The sequence below is a fragment of the Nannobrachium achirus genome (genome assembly GCF_963921795.1).
Source record: "Nannobrachium achirus genome assembly, chromosome: 18".
Taxonomy (NCBI): domain Eukaryota; kingdom Metazoa; phylum Chordata; class Actinopteri; order Myctophiformes; family Myctophidae; genus Nannobrachium; species Nannobrachium achirus.
In genome coordinates, this window is record NC_137825.1 from 14528617 (window position 1) to 14545690 (window position 17074).

General features: G+C 41.2%; 1 protein-coding gene across 2 annotated transcripts in view; it reads right to left on the reverse strand.

Annotated features, from left to right (window-relative positions):
* ppm1bb (protein phosphatase, Mg2+/Mn2+ dependent, 1Bb) overlaps positions 1 to 15835 on the reverse strand; it is a 38952-nt gene extending 23117 nt beyond the window's left edge. For both annotated transcript variants that reach the window (XM_080748121.1, XM_080748120.1), the window contains exon 1: positions 15118 to 15835. The gene's annotated coding sequence lies outside the window, so the exon portion shown is untranslated. The remainder of the gene's footprint in view (positions 1 to 15117) is intronic.
* Between the last annotated feature and the right edge of the window lie 1239 nt (positions 15836 to 17074).

Genomic DNA, 17074 nt, shown 5'->3' on the forward strand with positions numbered 1-17074 from the left:
CTTTCAAAGAAAACTTTCAGAAAACTTCAAATATGTTGCTGCATACTATACATGTACTACACAAAAATGTGTTCCCAGCCTGAGGGGTAAAAGCACTAAAATGTGTTCCCCGCCTGAGGGTAAAAGCACAAAAATGTGTTCCCGTCCTTAAATGGGTTAATGACACACGTCGCTTAACACCCAAACTAACTGGATTTAGCAGACCATTGATAATGCAGGCCAGTTCGACACTACAACTTTTGTAAAAGTTGTTGAGGTGTGAATTTAAGTGTTGTTTTACATCGATGCATGTGCGTGCTCGTGCACCTGCTCAAAAGATTCCGGGCGGAGTGTAACCACGTGACACAACCAATACAACACTAGGGCTGTCACAATTATTACATAATCGCCTAATCGTGATTATTTGACATTATCGCAATTATTTTGTCATAATCGTGAATGTTGAAAAATTTTAGAAATAGTGGAAATAGCAGATCTACAAGCTCACAACGCGTCGCATCGCGACGCGTTGTGAGCTTGTAGATCGGCTATTTCCACTATCAATGTTATTTTTAAAGTAGTAAGTTGTCAAATATGTCAGTCATTTCTTAGTGTATTTAGGTTTTGTGTCATATCTGCCATGTGCAACTTCAAAGCCTAAAAGCCAGGAATGTAATTGTCAATGACAAAAACACAATTAAATCGTTAATCGACAATTATTTGAGTGACAATTAATCGTCATGTAAAATGTCATATCGTGACAGCCCTATACAACACTGCATTTAAGTCTGGGCAATTGATAAAATGATATGTCGTAGTCATTGGGAATAACGGCGATAGATCATTTGCCACAAACGCATTACAGTACATTACAAAGTCAAGTCCCGTAAATTCCAAGCAAGCTTGTATTATAATATACAAGCTCATAGCTCGGCACTACAAGATTTTGCACCAGGGAGCAGGGGCCACCATACCAGATTTGTTTTAACATGTTTAACCCAATTAGGCCTAGAATTATTGAATGCTTTAACCAGTGAAAAATAGCAGATATACAAGCTCACAGCGCGGCACCGAGTGCCGCGCTGCGAGCTTGTAGATCTGCTATTTTTGAAAAAAAGTCGTGAAAATGTGTGCAAATCTTTGAATATAACTAAAATTTTGCTTCTGGGTGGTCCCTGGAACTAAATATTTTGAGATGGGGGTCCGTGGCCAAATTCATATCATTTTGGGGGTCCTTCAAATGAAAAGGTTTGAGCACCACTGACATAGTAGTCTCTCAAGAACAGACTAACTGAGCTCCATTTAAGTGAAAAGGACCTTTTCTTTGACGATGGCCGGCCAGATTGCTGACACAGAAACATAGGTTTTTCCAAAAATCTTAGAAGGATTCAAAAGACACTTATAGAATCGGGTCAATATTCTAATTTTCACGATTCTTTAAAAATAGCAGATCTACAAGCTCGCAGCGCGGCACTCGGTGCCGCGCTGTGAGCTTGTATATCTGCTATTTTTAAATAGTTAAAGCATAAAATAATGATACACTATAATGTGTACCCGTTCTGAATGGGTTAAAAAATATTTCACTTTTCTTTTTTTCACCAATAATAATAATAATTATAAAAGCAGATCTACATGACTGGCCATTTTCAAACGGCTGATATAATGTGGTAAAACACAGTCGCTTCTTTTGGACTCATTTTCCCCAGACCAGGCCGCTTGTATCTCCTGTAAAATCTGGCAACAGTGCTGATTACCAGCATTCCACCTGCAGTAGCCATAGGCAGAACTGTAGACGCCTCCTTCGGCTCTGGGGCGTCTGTAAAAAAAAAAAAAAAAAAAAAGGCTAGGCAATTTTTAGGGCGAGCTTCTGGAATTCTGAAGCGCGCTTCCGCATGAGTCACAGAAGAGGACGTTCAGTAGGCCAATCAGAGGCGAGACTCCCTCTTTCCTTGCTTCGGCAATGCAGGGTTTCCTGCAGCACTTTACAGGCCAGGCGCCCCGCCTGGCCAGAAAACCCCCCCGCCCCCCCAAGGGTATAAAAAATTTTTTTTTTTTTTTTTTTTTTTTCAAAATTTTTTTTTTTTCAAAAAAACTTTTTGGACCTCCAACAATGTACTAGGCATGATCGCGATCGCGAAATTGCATGTTTAACCCCCATACCAACCCTATCTTTCAAACATGGCAGCCATGTTTGTTTACATTTGAAGAAAACATAAGGGCTGGTATCTCCTGAATGCCTGAACGGATTTCCAAGCGAATTTTTTTGTTTGAAAGCTGTGAAAAGCGTGTACATGCATAGTGCATCATCTGTGCACGAATTCGTACACCAGCGTGCACACTATTTTTTTAACCCTTTGGTGGCGAACCGGCAATATAAGTTATTCAATGTTGAATAAATGTGGATGATAGCATGTAGTTGTGTTTTCCGTCATCATGGGCACATTCATGTGTTTTTTATAGGGCAAAAATAAGAATTAATATTAAAAATTAAGTGAATTAATTACTCGAATTAATTAATTAATTATCAAAAAATTTCGGCGCACGCGCTTCGTGCGTGCGCCATGAGATCCCCCCCTGGTCAAGACTTTTTCCTGCAGGAAACCCTGCAATGTATACGTTTTGTTTCCTCATGCCAATAAAGCGGCTTTGACTTGATTTGACAAGTAGTCAATTTGTGTGGCTGCGGGCCTTCCACACTTTACGCCTTGCCTGTTTTACAGGTCGTTCCAATGAACTGCAGCGGCCAATGAGGTATCTAGGTTTATATATCTATTATATGGCAGTATAGCCTACTAGGGAGGAAGTGGACAGATATTGAATGAAGCAGCACACAGAGAAAAACTCTATGGGGCTAGGGATGGGAGTCATGGGACGATATGAAAATGTTATATCACGATTGTGACAAAAGAAATCTCGATTTACGATATTATCACGATAATCAAAATCCATTATCCTGGGGCAGAACATTTGCCAAAAGATAGCAGATCTACAAGCTCACAACGCGTCACGTTGTGAGCTTGTAGATCGGCTATTTTTTGGCAAAGACATCTGATAAGAGTGAAAAAAAAGACTATCAAGACAAGTATGTATATTATAAGTACTATTCACCAATTATAGAGGGTTTGAGTGGTACCGGATATGCAGCTCTGCAAATAAAGGGTGAATTGATCCCAGCCAGGAGGACGATATCACGATAAATTAAATGTCCATCCTAAATGGCCCCATCCCTAAATGGCTCTGCCCTGGATAGGGGCCAAGAATAAAGTGAATAGAGCCCTTGGGATTCCAGTAGACTAAGTACAGACTAGTTTAAGCTAACCACTTTCACCCTGGCATCCTTATTTTGGGGCATGTCACGATATGTGAACCTTTTCCACTCCCCCTCTGCTAATATAGCAGATCTACAAGCACACGTGTTGTGAACATGTAGATCCATTTTCACTACTAGTCAAGATAGAATTACACTTGAAAATCACTTTCTATCAACTTTAAACCAGGAGGATTATAAAATCGTCCTGATAACTTCACATGACAATGCCCAGCGTTGGAGCAATTCTGCCGGTTACAATTCCTTTGGGAGACACAGGGTCCGTTCAGGTCACGGATGAAAGTGAAACGGGTTCTATTACAGCACAGAGCGACTCAAATCCAGCCATTACACCACAACGTTCAGGAGGATATAATAATAGGATGTTCCCATCACGTCTCTCCCTCTCCTGCTGCGTTTAGAAGAGACAAAACGTTCCTGCAATGGGTGGGCATAGTGGGCAAGGTAGGCAGTGGCTGTGTCACACCACTGGTGAGCTGGCAGGAGCCGTGGAGCTGCACTGCGCTTTAGGTGAAGAAAAGAAGCACCCATTTCTACACAGCTAGTAGGGATGGGACCATATGGACATTTCATATCACGATTAACCCATTTAGGCCTGAACACAATATGACGCAATATTTTATGCTTTAAATATAAAAAATAGCAGATATACAAGCTCACAGCTTGTAGATCTGCTATTGCATGATATTGCATGATTTGAAGCATTGTGTTCCAGAAATGTGTTTTGCTAAAGTCTACCTGCTGGTGGCGCTATAACAGCCCAATGTGAAAAAGGTAGCATTTGTTCCTTGACCTAGTGGGAATATGTGTGGCAAATTTCACGGTAATCGCAAGCTGCGTTGATGATTTGAGGCATTTTGTTCAAAAATGGAGCAATCCTGCAAACTTTGGAAGCTAATATTAGCCAATCAGGATGGAATATGAAATATCAGACAGATCGGACCAATTTGCGTGATTTTTGGATAAAATCTCAAGGAGTAATATCCAAAGATGTGTTTTACATAAGTCGGCCCAAAGGTGGCGCTATAGAAGGCTGATGTGAAAAATGCAGGGCAAAGGTTTATCCTTAGCCTCTAGGCTCTAGGGAGTGCGCTTACAAAGTTTGAAACTGATCGGTGGAGTTATAGGTAAAACCACAAATGGGCCTGTTATAGCGCCACCATGAGGCTGATTTCAAAAATTTGAAGTGGCATTTCTTCCTCGACCTAGTGGGAACGTGTGTGCGCGATTTCGTGATAATTGCACTTTGCGTTTGGGATTTGAGGCATTTTGATCAAAACGGCTCAATCCTACAAACTTTGGAAGCCAATCTTAGCCAATCAGGATGGAATATGAAAAATCGGACAAATCCATATCGATCACATGACTGTCGAGATACTGCCTACCGATTTGTAGGATTTTTGGACAAAATCTGTAAGAGTAGTGCACAGAAATGTGTCTTGCGAACATCGGCCACTAGGTGGCGCTAGAAAAGGCCCATTTGAAAAATTTAGGGCAGAGATTCTAGATTGGCATCCAGGGAATGTGTGTGCTCACTTTGGCAGCGACCGAGATACTGCCTACCGATTTGTAGGATTTTTGGACAAAATCTGTAAGAGTAGTGCACAGAAATGTGTCTTGCGAACATCGGCCACTAGGTGGCGCTAGAAAAGGCCCATTTGAAAATTTTAGGGCAGAGATTCTAGATTGGCATCCAGGGAATGTGTGTGCTCACTTTGGCAGCGACCGGGCCAACGGCGACTGAGATTAGCTGCACACAAACTGCGAGGACACACGGACGCACGCACGGACGGACGGACGCACGCACGCACGGACACACGGACGGACGAAGGGGAAAACATACTCTCCCCCATGCCTTCGGCTGGTGGAGACAATTAAATCTCCACGATACGATTATCCTGAGTGTTTATCACGATAAATAATATCGCTTATCGTCCCATCCCTAATAGCTAGGCAGCTCATGATGAAGCAATTCTTCAATCTAATCTATGGTTGATCCGACTTCGACGACTTCTTTGACGAAAACTAAATAAGAACTAAATAAAAACTAAGCTATGATGACTAAAACTAAGACTAAACCTAGATTATATTAAAGGCCAAAATATATATAACTTTATAACTTTTTCAAAATGTAGGAATTGTTAAACGGAACGGATAAGGAATCAGACAGTAAAGACAAGAGGGAATCGCTGGAACCGGAATCGGTAAAATGCTAAAAAAAAAGGATCCCAACCCTACATCCCACCTGCTAAACATCAAGTCACTACCTGGGGCACCAAGGAACCAGTGACATCGCTGCTCTTTGTCCAACAGTATTTATTACAACTGCCATCCCAAGTCTACCTGCTCCCTGATGAGATTAGACAGCTACGACGATTCCAAGGTCAGCAATAGGGGGTATTGTAATTCGATCTTTTTGCAATCATGTGTTCTCATATAACCAGCCCATCTGTTGTCATCTGTTGTTTCAAACTTTGACCAATTGGGTGTTGTGAATAGTAATGTTACACCTGCTCGCTAAGCAGAAGCAGCAACTCAAAATGCTGGACAAACAATGTTTTGTGATGCCTCACCCAATCTTCTCCAAAAGGCATCCAACCTAGATCTGAGCCCGTTTGTGACAAGGCATCAAACTTACTTTATAGTGAAACCTGTGCTGCTAGCTGGCCAACTCCCCCACCTACAGTAATGTTAAAGTACCTGAAACTTAGCTAATGCTAGCCGAGCTCTGAACAAGCAACCGTGAATGCAGATTTTGTGGTGTAACCCAGCCTACTAGTGTCAACATTAGTTGATTTAGTAGGTTTCAAATTATAAGCTATATAATTAGTTTCATGGAGCTGTCAACTCAATAAAACACAGTTTTGTCAGCAATGTCTTGAAGAAGCTTGAGGGCTCGCTGAAAAGTGTTGTAGTTGTTTTCTAAACAAACAAACAGACAGTGTTCTTTTTTGTGTTTTATGTTAAACAACCAATCAAACTAATTATACTATGAATAATATCGTTCAATCTCATCCATATGAGCTAATTTTTTACACGGACAAGTAACTTGAGTGCCCAGACAAGTGAATGGGAAATGTACAAGATTGCCGCTAGCTGTACATTGTCGATGGATGATGATGGGATCGTTCCTAGAGACGCTTAATAACTCATGCCATCAGGTGAATGCAATAAACTATGTTCAATGACAGTCAAGAAGTATTACTAAGGGTTCCCTGAGATTCTTTAAAGGACGAAAACACACCCTTTAGCTGCTGTCTTACCTGCCCCGCCGTCATTATATAACGGCTGCAGACTCAGAGATAAGAAAAACATGCGTATCAGTCAGTGACCTCCTCCCTTATCGAGTAGAGGTCAAACTCCAGGTGACGTCACGCACAGTAACCTGTGCTCACTATAGTCACCCGCACCTGATTGGTTTGTTCTTAAACTGCATATGTGGCATGCATTGACATAAAGGCTTGCCTACCTGCCCCTGGCAGGTAAATAAAACCTTCGGGCAGGTGATGTGTGCTTTCAGGTTGCCCGACCAGGCAAGTGCTCATTTGAGAGGGAACCGAACCGTCTATGAACACAACACGAGATATCTGTCTAAACACCTGAACGTGGCCAGCCTGCTTCGTCTTCTGGTCTGTGGAATGTAAAATAAGAGTGAGGTTTCACACTCGTATAAGTGTGAAACCAAACCATAGACATATTCAATCATAGCTATGTAGGTATTTGGATTTGGAGGTATTGAGGTATGACATTTTTTATCGCACAGGCCCAGAGAGTTAAGAAATAAGTGTTAAATTGAGCTGTAATTAAAATCTTACCTATCATTTTATAATAGACGATTTGCTTTTCGGGCAAGTGGGCATGACCTTTGGGCAAGTAGAACATGAACTGTACTTGCCCGACAGGCAAGAGCCTCTGACACTTTAGTGTTAACCCCTGCATGGGGTCTAGGGCTGTCACGATATGACATTTTACATGACGATTAATTGTCACTCAGATAATTGGCGATTAACGATTTAATTGTGTTTTTGTCGTTGATAATTACATTTCTGTTTGGCTTTTAGGCTTTGAAGTTGTACATGGTAGATATCAGTGATGTTAATAGGTTTTTAATGTAATGAGTCCAGGGACCCAAGAGGGGTCTTTCGGATGAGTCCCAGGGATATTTTATGGGTGTTACGTAGAAATGTGTATGAAAGAAATTAACCACAATTCCAAATCTTACAATTTGGAATTGTAAGATTATTTTATCGAAAAATAAAAACATATATTTTCTTTATTTTTCAAAAGTTTTTCCCCCAAAAAAGGTTTTAATCGTTCAAAACGTTATAAGCGTTAATGTTTTCCATATGAGAGAGGACCGTGTGTGTGTGTGTGTGTGTGTGTGTGTGTGTGTGTGTGTGTGTGTGTGTGTGTGTGTGTGTGTCGGAGACGAGTGCATGCCTGTGTTGTGCATTAACATGCATGCGGCGCTAGTCAGGTCCACGGACTACTGATTGAGAAACACTGCTGGAACGGGCTGATGCGAGCGTCATAGCAGTGCGCGAATGCGCGTTGACTTGCCTGACTGTATCAACTCTATGGACTGGATGCTTTTGTTTACCTCCTGCCTCTGCATGCATGCTTGACACGAAAAGCTCGCTTGTTAATGGCAGCGTCGCCGTCGTGTGCGATGATCGCAAAATACACGTTAATGCGACACCACCGTGGACGCGGTCGGGGAGAGAGCGAGGCAGACACTGCTCCACATTTAATACACTAACACTAGCCTTAGCTACACTAGCCTGGGGTGCGCTAGCCTGAGCGCCCCCACTACGTTCCATGGACTCTGTAAAACTCCGCTTCTAGTCTCTAAAGAACAGACTCCATGCTAACGCAAGGAAGAGCAATTATTTATTATAAATATTATCAGGGCTTTGATGCAAGTTCTGATGGGTGCAGCTGCATAAAGTGTTGCTTGCTTGTTGTGTCGCTGCAGTGTAGAGACGTCATATTTCAGCGCTGTGCCTTGCACACGTTCTGTGGGGGAACCCTTTTCGGTGTATCACCAAACATGCTGTGCCACTATTGTCAGAGAGCGGCCCGGTGCTACGCTAAAACTCAGGCACCCATTGAATTCTGTGACCATCTACGGTCGCCCAAAATGGCATCGGTGGACGATAGAACGCACTGTCGTTAGTTCTATCGTCTGTTTTAAGACCTTCTACGCGGATTTCATTTGTGTTAACATAGCATTAAGTAGCATGCCTTCACCCATGAACAATGGTGGCGTCTGGACTTTTTAAAATATATTTTTTTCGCGACGTGGTAAATTATTTTAACGTGGATGCGTCCATGGGACCCAAGGACACTGACGTGAATGCGTCTTTAGGCAACGTGAATGCGTCAGAGACGCGTGACGCGCACGTATTGACGTCACTGAGATATGACACATAACCTAAATATACAAAGAAATTACTGACATATTTGACAACTTACTACTTAAAAAATAACTTTGATAGTGCAAATAGCCGATCTACAAGCTCACAACGCGTCACGATGCGACGCGTTGTGAGCTTGTAGATCTTCTATTTCCACTATTTCTGACATTTTTTTAACATTCACGATTATGATGATTATGACAAAATAATTACGATAATGTCAAATAATCACGATTAGACGATTATGTAATAATTGTGACAGCCCTAATGGGGTCCATTAAATAGCTGTATAGCTGATGCTCCCCTTCAAGCAAGTCAGGACTGTTTTTAGACCAATGGTTCTCAAACCTTTTCATTTCAAGGACCCCCATAACTGAGTGTACAAATGGAAACCCTCGAGGAACCCCGAGGATCCCTGAACCCCACTTTGAGAACCACTGGTTTAGATGTTCCTGGTACTGCGAAAGAAATCAGGACAGCAATATCTAACTGAATGTTGACAAAAGCATTTTCAACTAATTCTCCCCTGTATTACACCCTCTTAAGCTTTCTGTTTGAATGACTGTCGTCTTGAAAAACTAGTAGTACAAGAACCTAAAGCAATATATTTTTGCATTTAATTACCCGTGTCTGAGTACAATAATCAAAGTTGTAAATAAATAATAAAAAGGCCTCAAACAAACTGATCCACGTGCCACGAGTCCTGTTCATGCTAAAGATTTTGTCCAATTGTTTTTTGGGGGGACAAATCATATTAATTGGCATGGCATCAAGGGCAATTGTAAAGAGAAACTATTGGCTGCTGCACTAGCCCCATGAGAAAGGCTGGAAGTTGGAAGATACATTGATGAGTGCTGCTCAACTATTACACCTACATGGAAACCCCTGGGTGAACCTGACATTGAATTTAACACCATACTTAATTGACCAGTGTCCCCCACCAGAGCTGAAGAATGAGGGTGGGGGCACCTTGTACATCAAACTGCATAAATATAATATGTTATGACATATGCAAATTGAGTTCTAGGGCTGTCACGATATGACATTTTACATGACGATTAATTGTCACTCAAATAATTGGCGATTAACGATTTAATTGTGTTTTTGTCGTTGATAATTACATTTCTGTTTGGCTTTTAGGCTTTGAAGTTGTACATGGTAGATATGACACATAACCTAAATATACAAAGAAATTACTGACATATTTGACAACTTACTACTTAAAAAATAACTTTGATAGTGGAAATAGCCGATCTACAAGCTCACAACGCGTCGCGATGCAACGCGTTGTGAGCTTGTAGATCTGCTATTTCCACTATTTCGGACATTTTTCAACATTCACGATTATGACGATGACAAAATAATTGCGATAATGTCAAATAATCACGATTAGACGATTATGTAATAATTGTGACAGCCCTAGTTCATTATTGAATTCAATGTTTGACATTCGACAACTGTTTAAACTCAATCCCTGCCAGATCCTGAGTTTCCTGAGTTTTGGGGGTTGGGCCAGCATCCCGAGTTTTACTTCATTTAATTTGTGCCTATGTGCCCCCAAAAAAGTGCTTCCGGACCCATTTATCCACTTCTTGGTCCTGTTTCTGTTTGCTTACTGGCTAACTCGGCCACAGAGGCACCGTTTTGCAAGCAGATCTTTTCGTTTGGAAGCTGTGAACGGCGTGCACAGAACTGCACACACATGGTGCATGATGATGGACACACGCGCGCCCACGTTAAAAGGTAAGAAAAGTCCGACAGTCTGCTAAATAAGTCGATTTTGAGATCTGCCAGGGAATGTCTTAAAATAACCCAATCCCAAAAGCATAGATAAAATATAAAGTCCGACAGTCTGCTAAATAAGTCGATTTTGAGATCTGCCAGGGAATGTCTTAAAATAACCCAATCCCAAAAGCATAGATAAAATTATACTGTAGATAAACTATTACACATGAGTCATTTCACCAGCAATTTTTTGCCATTTCACAATCCAACTACCTGTAGATATACAGAAGATCTCAACAATGTGTTGATTAGAAAAGGCATTGCCAATAGTGCTTTTTGAGTAGTCGAGTCAAAAAGCACAAAAGAGCAGATTGCGTGATGTGCATTATGTTTCCACAACCAGTGTAAAAAATGTAATGTATTCATGGTACTGTTCCACAGCATGTCACTGGCACTACTCGTGTAGCTTTTTGGTACGGCATACTTTGTTTTCCACTGCAGACTTTCAATGAAGCCAGTTGTCATAGCAAGCCCTAGGGCTGTCACAATTACTACATAATCGTCTAATCGCGATTATTTTTCATAATCATCATAATCGTTTCCATGTTGAAAAAGGTTCATATAATTTTTTTAAAAGTCAAAAAACTGTGGAAATAGCAGATCTACAAGCTCACAACGCGTCGCATCGCGACACGTTGTGAGCTTGTAGATCGGCTATTTCCACTATCAATGTTCTTTTTTAATTACAAAGTTGTCAAATATGTCAGTCATTTCTTTGTATATTTAGGTCATAACAACAGAAATGTAATCGTCAACGACAAAAACACAATTAAATCGTTAATCTTAGATGTTAATCGAATGATCGAAAAGCAGGTGATTAATCACTTAACCTTGTATTCTACTTCGTTGAACGTACAAATATAGCCGGTTTACAAGCTCACAACGTGTCACATCACGATGTGTCGTGAGCTTGTAGATCTGCTATTTTCATTAAATAATAATTGTAATTGAGGCAATTTTGAAATAATTGTGATACTGAATTGATTTGAAATCGTAACAACCAGCCCTACCCTCATTCATAGGAGTAGGAGTGTGCTAAAGAACAATGGCAACTCTGAAAACTATATCTACTTCACATTTCTGATAAACATTTTAGGTGAGAAATAGGCCACACATTTGCTCAATATTGATTCATTTCACATTTACAACAGCAGTTTAAAAGTTTAACAGTATGGAGACTATATGGGCCAGTCCAGCGTGACAAAATGATGCAAGTGCCGTTTCTCTCCGACCAATCAGTAGTCTGTAGTAAACCGTGTTGTAAACCGTGCATTTATAAAAACGCCTTCATCCAAAGTGCTTTACATTCACACAAAAACGGTGGGAAACCTTGCTGCACCTCATGTCACCAGAGGTCTGGACCGCGAGTGTGTAAAGCTAAGCTCCAAACTGTTTTATCAACCTTTTTGAATAACACCATTTTAAAAAGCTACTCCAACAAACACACCCAAAAAAGCTGTGCTATATCACAGGAACTAACTTCTCTCTCTCACAAACACCCTGAGTCGTCTTTTATTTTTACCGCACCAACCTGTCTTGCAAGAGAGGGGGAGATAAAAAGAGGGAATAAAGTATAAAATATAAGTGTGTATCTATATAATACAATAGGTTGATGCGCTATGGAAACGGTTAACCATATCCGCTGACTGGTCGCCTTCATGTAGAGTGCACACCGTCCAGTTTTAGAGACGGACCGCCTTGACTTGTCTGCTGTGTATTATTCCGTAGCCCGAAGGGACAATACCATCTCTCGGCAGCCGGACGAAGCTCGGCGCGCAGATGTTGATTGTCCAGTTTTAAAACGAGGAATGCAAAGGAATTCTGCTGCAAAGTGGTTTCAACTTGTTGCGTCATGAATCACTGGCGTGGACTTTGCCTTTAGTTTACATCTAAATGTTTGTGGGAGGCCAGGAAACTACAGGTTCACCGTTTGCTTGAGCAGCTCTTGCCACTCCCCAATTCAATAACCTATACCAGGCATATAACCTATACCAGTGTTTCTCAAACTTTCAAATGTCAAGGTCTCCCCTTAACTGACAGTGTACAAGAGTTACAGACTTGTATGGGTCAATTTAGACCCCCATGAAGGAACCCACAGAGTCCTTTGAGAACCACTGACCTATTCTATAGCCAAAATAAAATAAATTGATTGCCTCCTCTTGTATGGCTGTATCACTAACTAATAGAGCCATGAATTCCATGATACAGCACATGAATACATTTGAGTTGTATAAATGCACTTGTGTGCTGATGTGAATTTCTACAATTATTCTTCTGCAATGCCATGTGAATATATGACCAAGTGCCGAGTAACAATGTATATATTCAGGCGCCTAAAATTGTGCTGCTATTTCACTTCAAATGTGTCTTCATAATATTGATTGATTGATTGATTGAATACTTTAATAAACAGAAAGGCAAACAGCACGAGTACAGTCATACACTTGGTCTAAAAGGATAACCCCAAAAAAGTCCTGTGGACTTTGTTTCCATTGATGTCCCATGTATTCAATTAATCAATTCAATAACACCTAAATCCAATATCATCACAAAGAGGATGCAACAATCACAATTATCGCTGCTACAATGTTGAGAAACCGAAACCAAAGACGTACTCTTGTATACGTGTATAATATGAGATGATGTAAGGACATGCATCTTAAATCAATATGCGGTAACTCTCTGACTGTCTCTCTGCATTCCTCGTCAGTAAAGGAACAGGAAGCAAACGATCTAACGCTCCTATTCGCTCATTCAAATGACATGTGAGGGCCGGGGTATGTTATTATGAAAGGTGCAGCCATGGACAAAAGGTAGTGCAGCTGAGGCAACATTAATGACTGCATGCCATGATGAACCATGTCAGCTTATAACCAATACAGTTGTGTTCTAACTGAGTACATTACTTATTAGGTGGGTATAAAGCAGTTTCCACAATGAAAACGCAAACATAATCTTAAGTGTCTGTTAAATTAATCTGTAACTAGCCCGGCAACTATAAGCACATTGATAGCAGTAATGTAACATGCAGTTTATGGCCAGACATTGTTATATTGTGCAAATGAATAACATCTAAGAAAGATAAAATAAAATAAACATTCACATCAGAAAGAACCATTTATGGATTGACTCCTGTGGGTATGTCTGTGCCTGTGTGTTCAATTGGAACCAAATAGGACCCTGGGCTTGCAAGTCTGTAAATCTGAGTATACAAATAAAACCAACTGGACCCTTAGACAGTCAGATTGAAATTAGAATTTAGGATTTTGACAAGTAGTTTGGAGTCCCAGAGAATCAAAACAAATCTTATCAAACCGGGGAGGGGAGGTGGTGGGGAGGGGGGGGAGGTGGGTCACTTACATTACAAAAGGTGTAGATTGAGAAGAATCACTGCTATGTGTCATGACTTCCAACTAATTTTACCCATGATCTCAGCTAATCTGTGGTTAAACTGGTCATGAATGATAGCAGAGAGTGTGACACTTCTTACATGTTGAGAGGATCGGACTAACCACTGGTGTAGAGGAGGAGGACAGCGTGTTCAATAATTAACCCAACATTGTGTGTGTGTGAGAACCATGGTGGCTACGAGGCTAACTAACGCTAGCTAAAGTCACTGAGCCACAATGGATTGGCAATCAGAAGAGAGTGTGTATGTTTCAAAAGCAAGCAGCCCCAAACTGCTGTTGAAAAAGACGCAGACCGAAGGGAAGGGAAACATGTTTTTTATAAGCAGCCCCGGCCTGCATGATGTGTGCATTTATATAATTGATAAGCTTCTAATCTAAGTTGAAGTGTTTACCAAGCAACCCCACTGCAGTCCGCATGCTCAAAACTCCATTTCATGTTAACAACACACACAGACAGCTATTACTGTTACCATAACACCTATGACTAATAATATGTAGTTGCAGTGCATTATACACACCATTTAACTGTTTAAATCGACGTTCAGTTTACTTTGGTTTGAACCCCGTTTCATTTAAAAAAGGTTAAAACCCCCATTTTGGTTTGTTTTTTTAAAACAAAGTTAGACAGATCACAATAACTACTACACTGGTCCTGCACTGCAGGGAAGGCCCAGCTGTTAGTTAGGACTGGCTGCTATGGCAGTTAAATTAGCCTCAAGTGGCTAGCCGTTAGCTAGCCAGCAAGCTAACGGCTAGCCACTTGAAGTTGAGGCTAATGTATTAACCACCACCAACCGCCGCCGCCGCGTCGCTGCTTACTGTGGCCGAGAACGACGTCCTTTCGACCGGGGGGAGAGCGCGTCGCCGTGCCGGTGACTGAGGAGCCACAGGCGGCACTTGAAATTCTTCCTTTCGGCGGCGGAGACAAATAAATATCAATAAATGTCATTATTGTCGTTGCTGGGGCGACACACTCGTTGAGACGAAGAGTAAATAGGCTAAATGAAGCCCTAGTTTGTTTGTTTTTTTATTATTATTATGTGTTCCGTTTCACAGCTTGTAAAAAAAAAAACCCACTAAAACCCGGCTGAGCTGGGCTAATCATGACGTTAGCCTCCACACACACACACACACACACACACACACACACACATACACACACACAGAGACAGACATAACACACAAGCTAGCTACTTACCTTTTTTCCCTGCCGTTCTGTGTAGAATAGAATGTGTAGATCCAATCTCAAGACAGGCAGGCAGTTCCTCTGGCTGGGATGTGATGTGAAGATATATAGCTATAAACCCCTAAGCTAAACTTATAACGTATAAATATATATCTTTATATATCTCTCTATATATATAATCTGTCCCAAGCTAATGCTAACCGGGGGGCTAGCTTGTTATGGTTTCCTTATTTTGACAACACTCCTCCGGTCCGGTCCACTCATACACACACTCACTCGCTCACTCACACTCTCTCTCACACACTCACACAGACACACACACAGGGGAAATAATAATAATACACAGCTCTATAGATGTGTGTGTTGTAGGCCTCTTCTCTCTCTCAGATCTATCCTCAGATCAGAGAAGAGAACTCCTTTCTCCGCGGCTCTTCTTCCCTGCTTGGACGGCGTTGGTTCTTACGCATGTTTGACGCTTTGGAGTTTTTCTTTTCTGCCTCAAAAAACAAGCCAAAAACAGCAGTTCGCAACGGACAAGGCTTCTTCTACTACTACTTCTTCCTCCTCCTCTTCCGCGCAGTAAACAACACAACAGGCTAGGCTAGTTGTTGTTGGGGGGGGGAATGGCTGGGGTTTATATTAGAAGATAATAACAGGCCGGGTGTGTTTTAGATCGTCCATTGAAAAGGCCCACAGCAGCCTAGCGCACAGCAGAGCTCTCTGGTCTCCCAGCTATCCTTCCACTGTGGGTGCTGAACGAGATGGTGGGACGTTCCCGAACGAATCGAGTCTTTTGAAACGGCTCTTTGAAATGAACGATGCACCGTTCCTTTTTTTTCTTTTCTTTTTTTTAATTGAGGGGGAGTAAATTCTAAAATAATAATAATAATAATAATAATAAACAAAGAAATAAATTGTATCAATACTGCCAATGTAGAAATACTCTGTTAAATAAGTAAAAGTCTGGAATTCAAAATGTACGCATGTAAAAGTACAAAAGTATTGATATCAAATAGTAGAAACTAGAAAGAAAGTACTCATTATGCAGAATGTCCCGTTTCACAGGTTTTCCAATGAATAAAATGTAGAAGAATCTTGAAAATAGCAGATCTACAAGCTCACAATGCGTCGCAATGTTAGCTTGTAGATTGGCTATTTTCAAATGGCAGAAATGTTTATAGGGTTGACACTGACAGTTGATTTGTAATTCTCATCAAAATCTCCTAAGCAACTATAGTAACTAAAATGAGTCTTTTGAACGGCTCTTTGAAAGGAACGGATCCCAGATATCCGGCTCACTTCAAATAGCCATAAATCCCATCTCTAACTGCTGAACGAGAGGGAGGTGCTATTTTTGGGCTACGCGCGCCGCCATTGGTCGAGGGACCGCCGCCTCGGAGGACGGCTGCCTTCTTGCCGATTGGGCCTTCGCCCCTGGCAATCATGCTCTGCCCCCAGCAAGACTGTGGATGTCGAACATTTATGTTTCAAGGGAAGGAAGGGAGTAAGCCAGGGACCCCCAAGATATGAATGTCTGAAGTGGTTAATGTGCGTTTTGTAATAAAATCAACAAAGTATCTAGTAAATTAAAATTTCAAATAATTGTAGTGGAGTAAAAGTACAAACCTCTGAGATGTAATGGACTGGAAGCAAAAGTAAAACATTCCTCAAAATTTCTGCCTGTAATATTGGACAATTTGGCCAATGTTTAATTTGTCATTTTAGAGGTATTAAAAAGTCCTTAAATTGACTCTTAAATGTGCAGATACCCTCTATACACTGTCTGTTTACTGTTGAGTGATAAAACAATGTTGCACATTAAGTTAATCGTCTGGGGACCCCCCCAAAATAATGTGGGGACCCGCCTGGGGGTCCCGACCCACAGGTTGAGAACCATTGTAAAGTACTTGAGTATAGTACTTTACAATGGAGGCTGCACCCTCTCAGCCTCCTTATTTTCAAATAATCT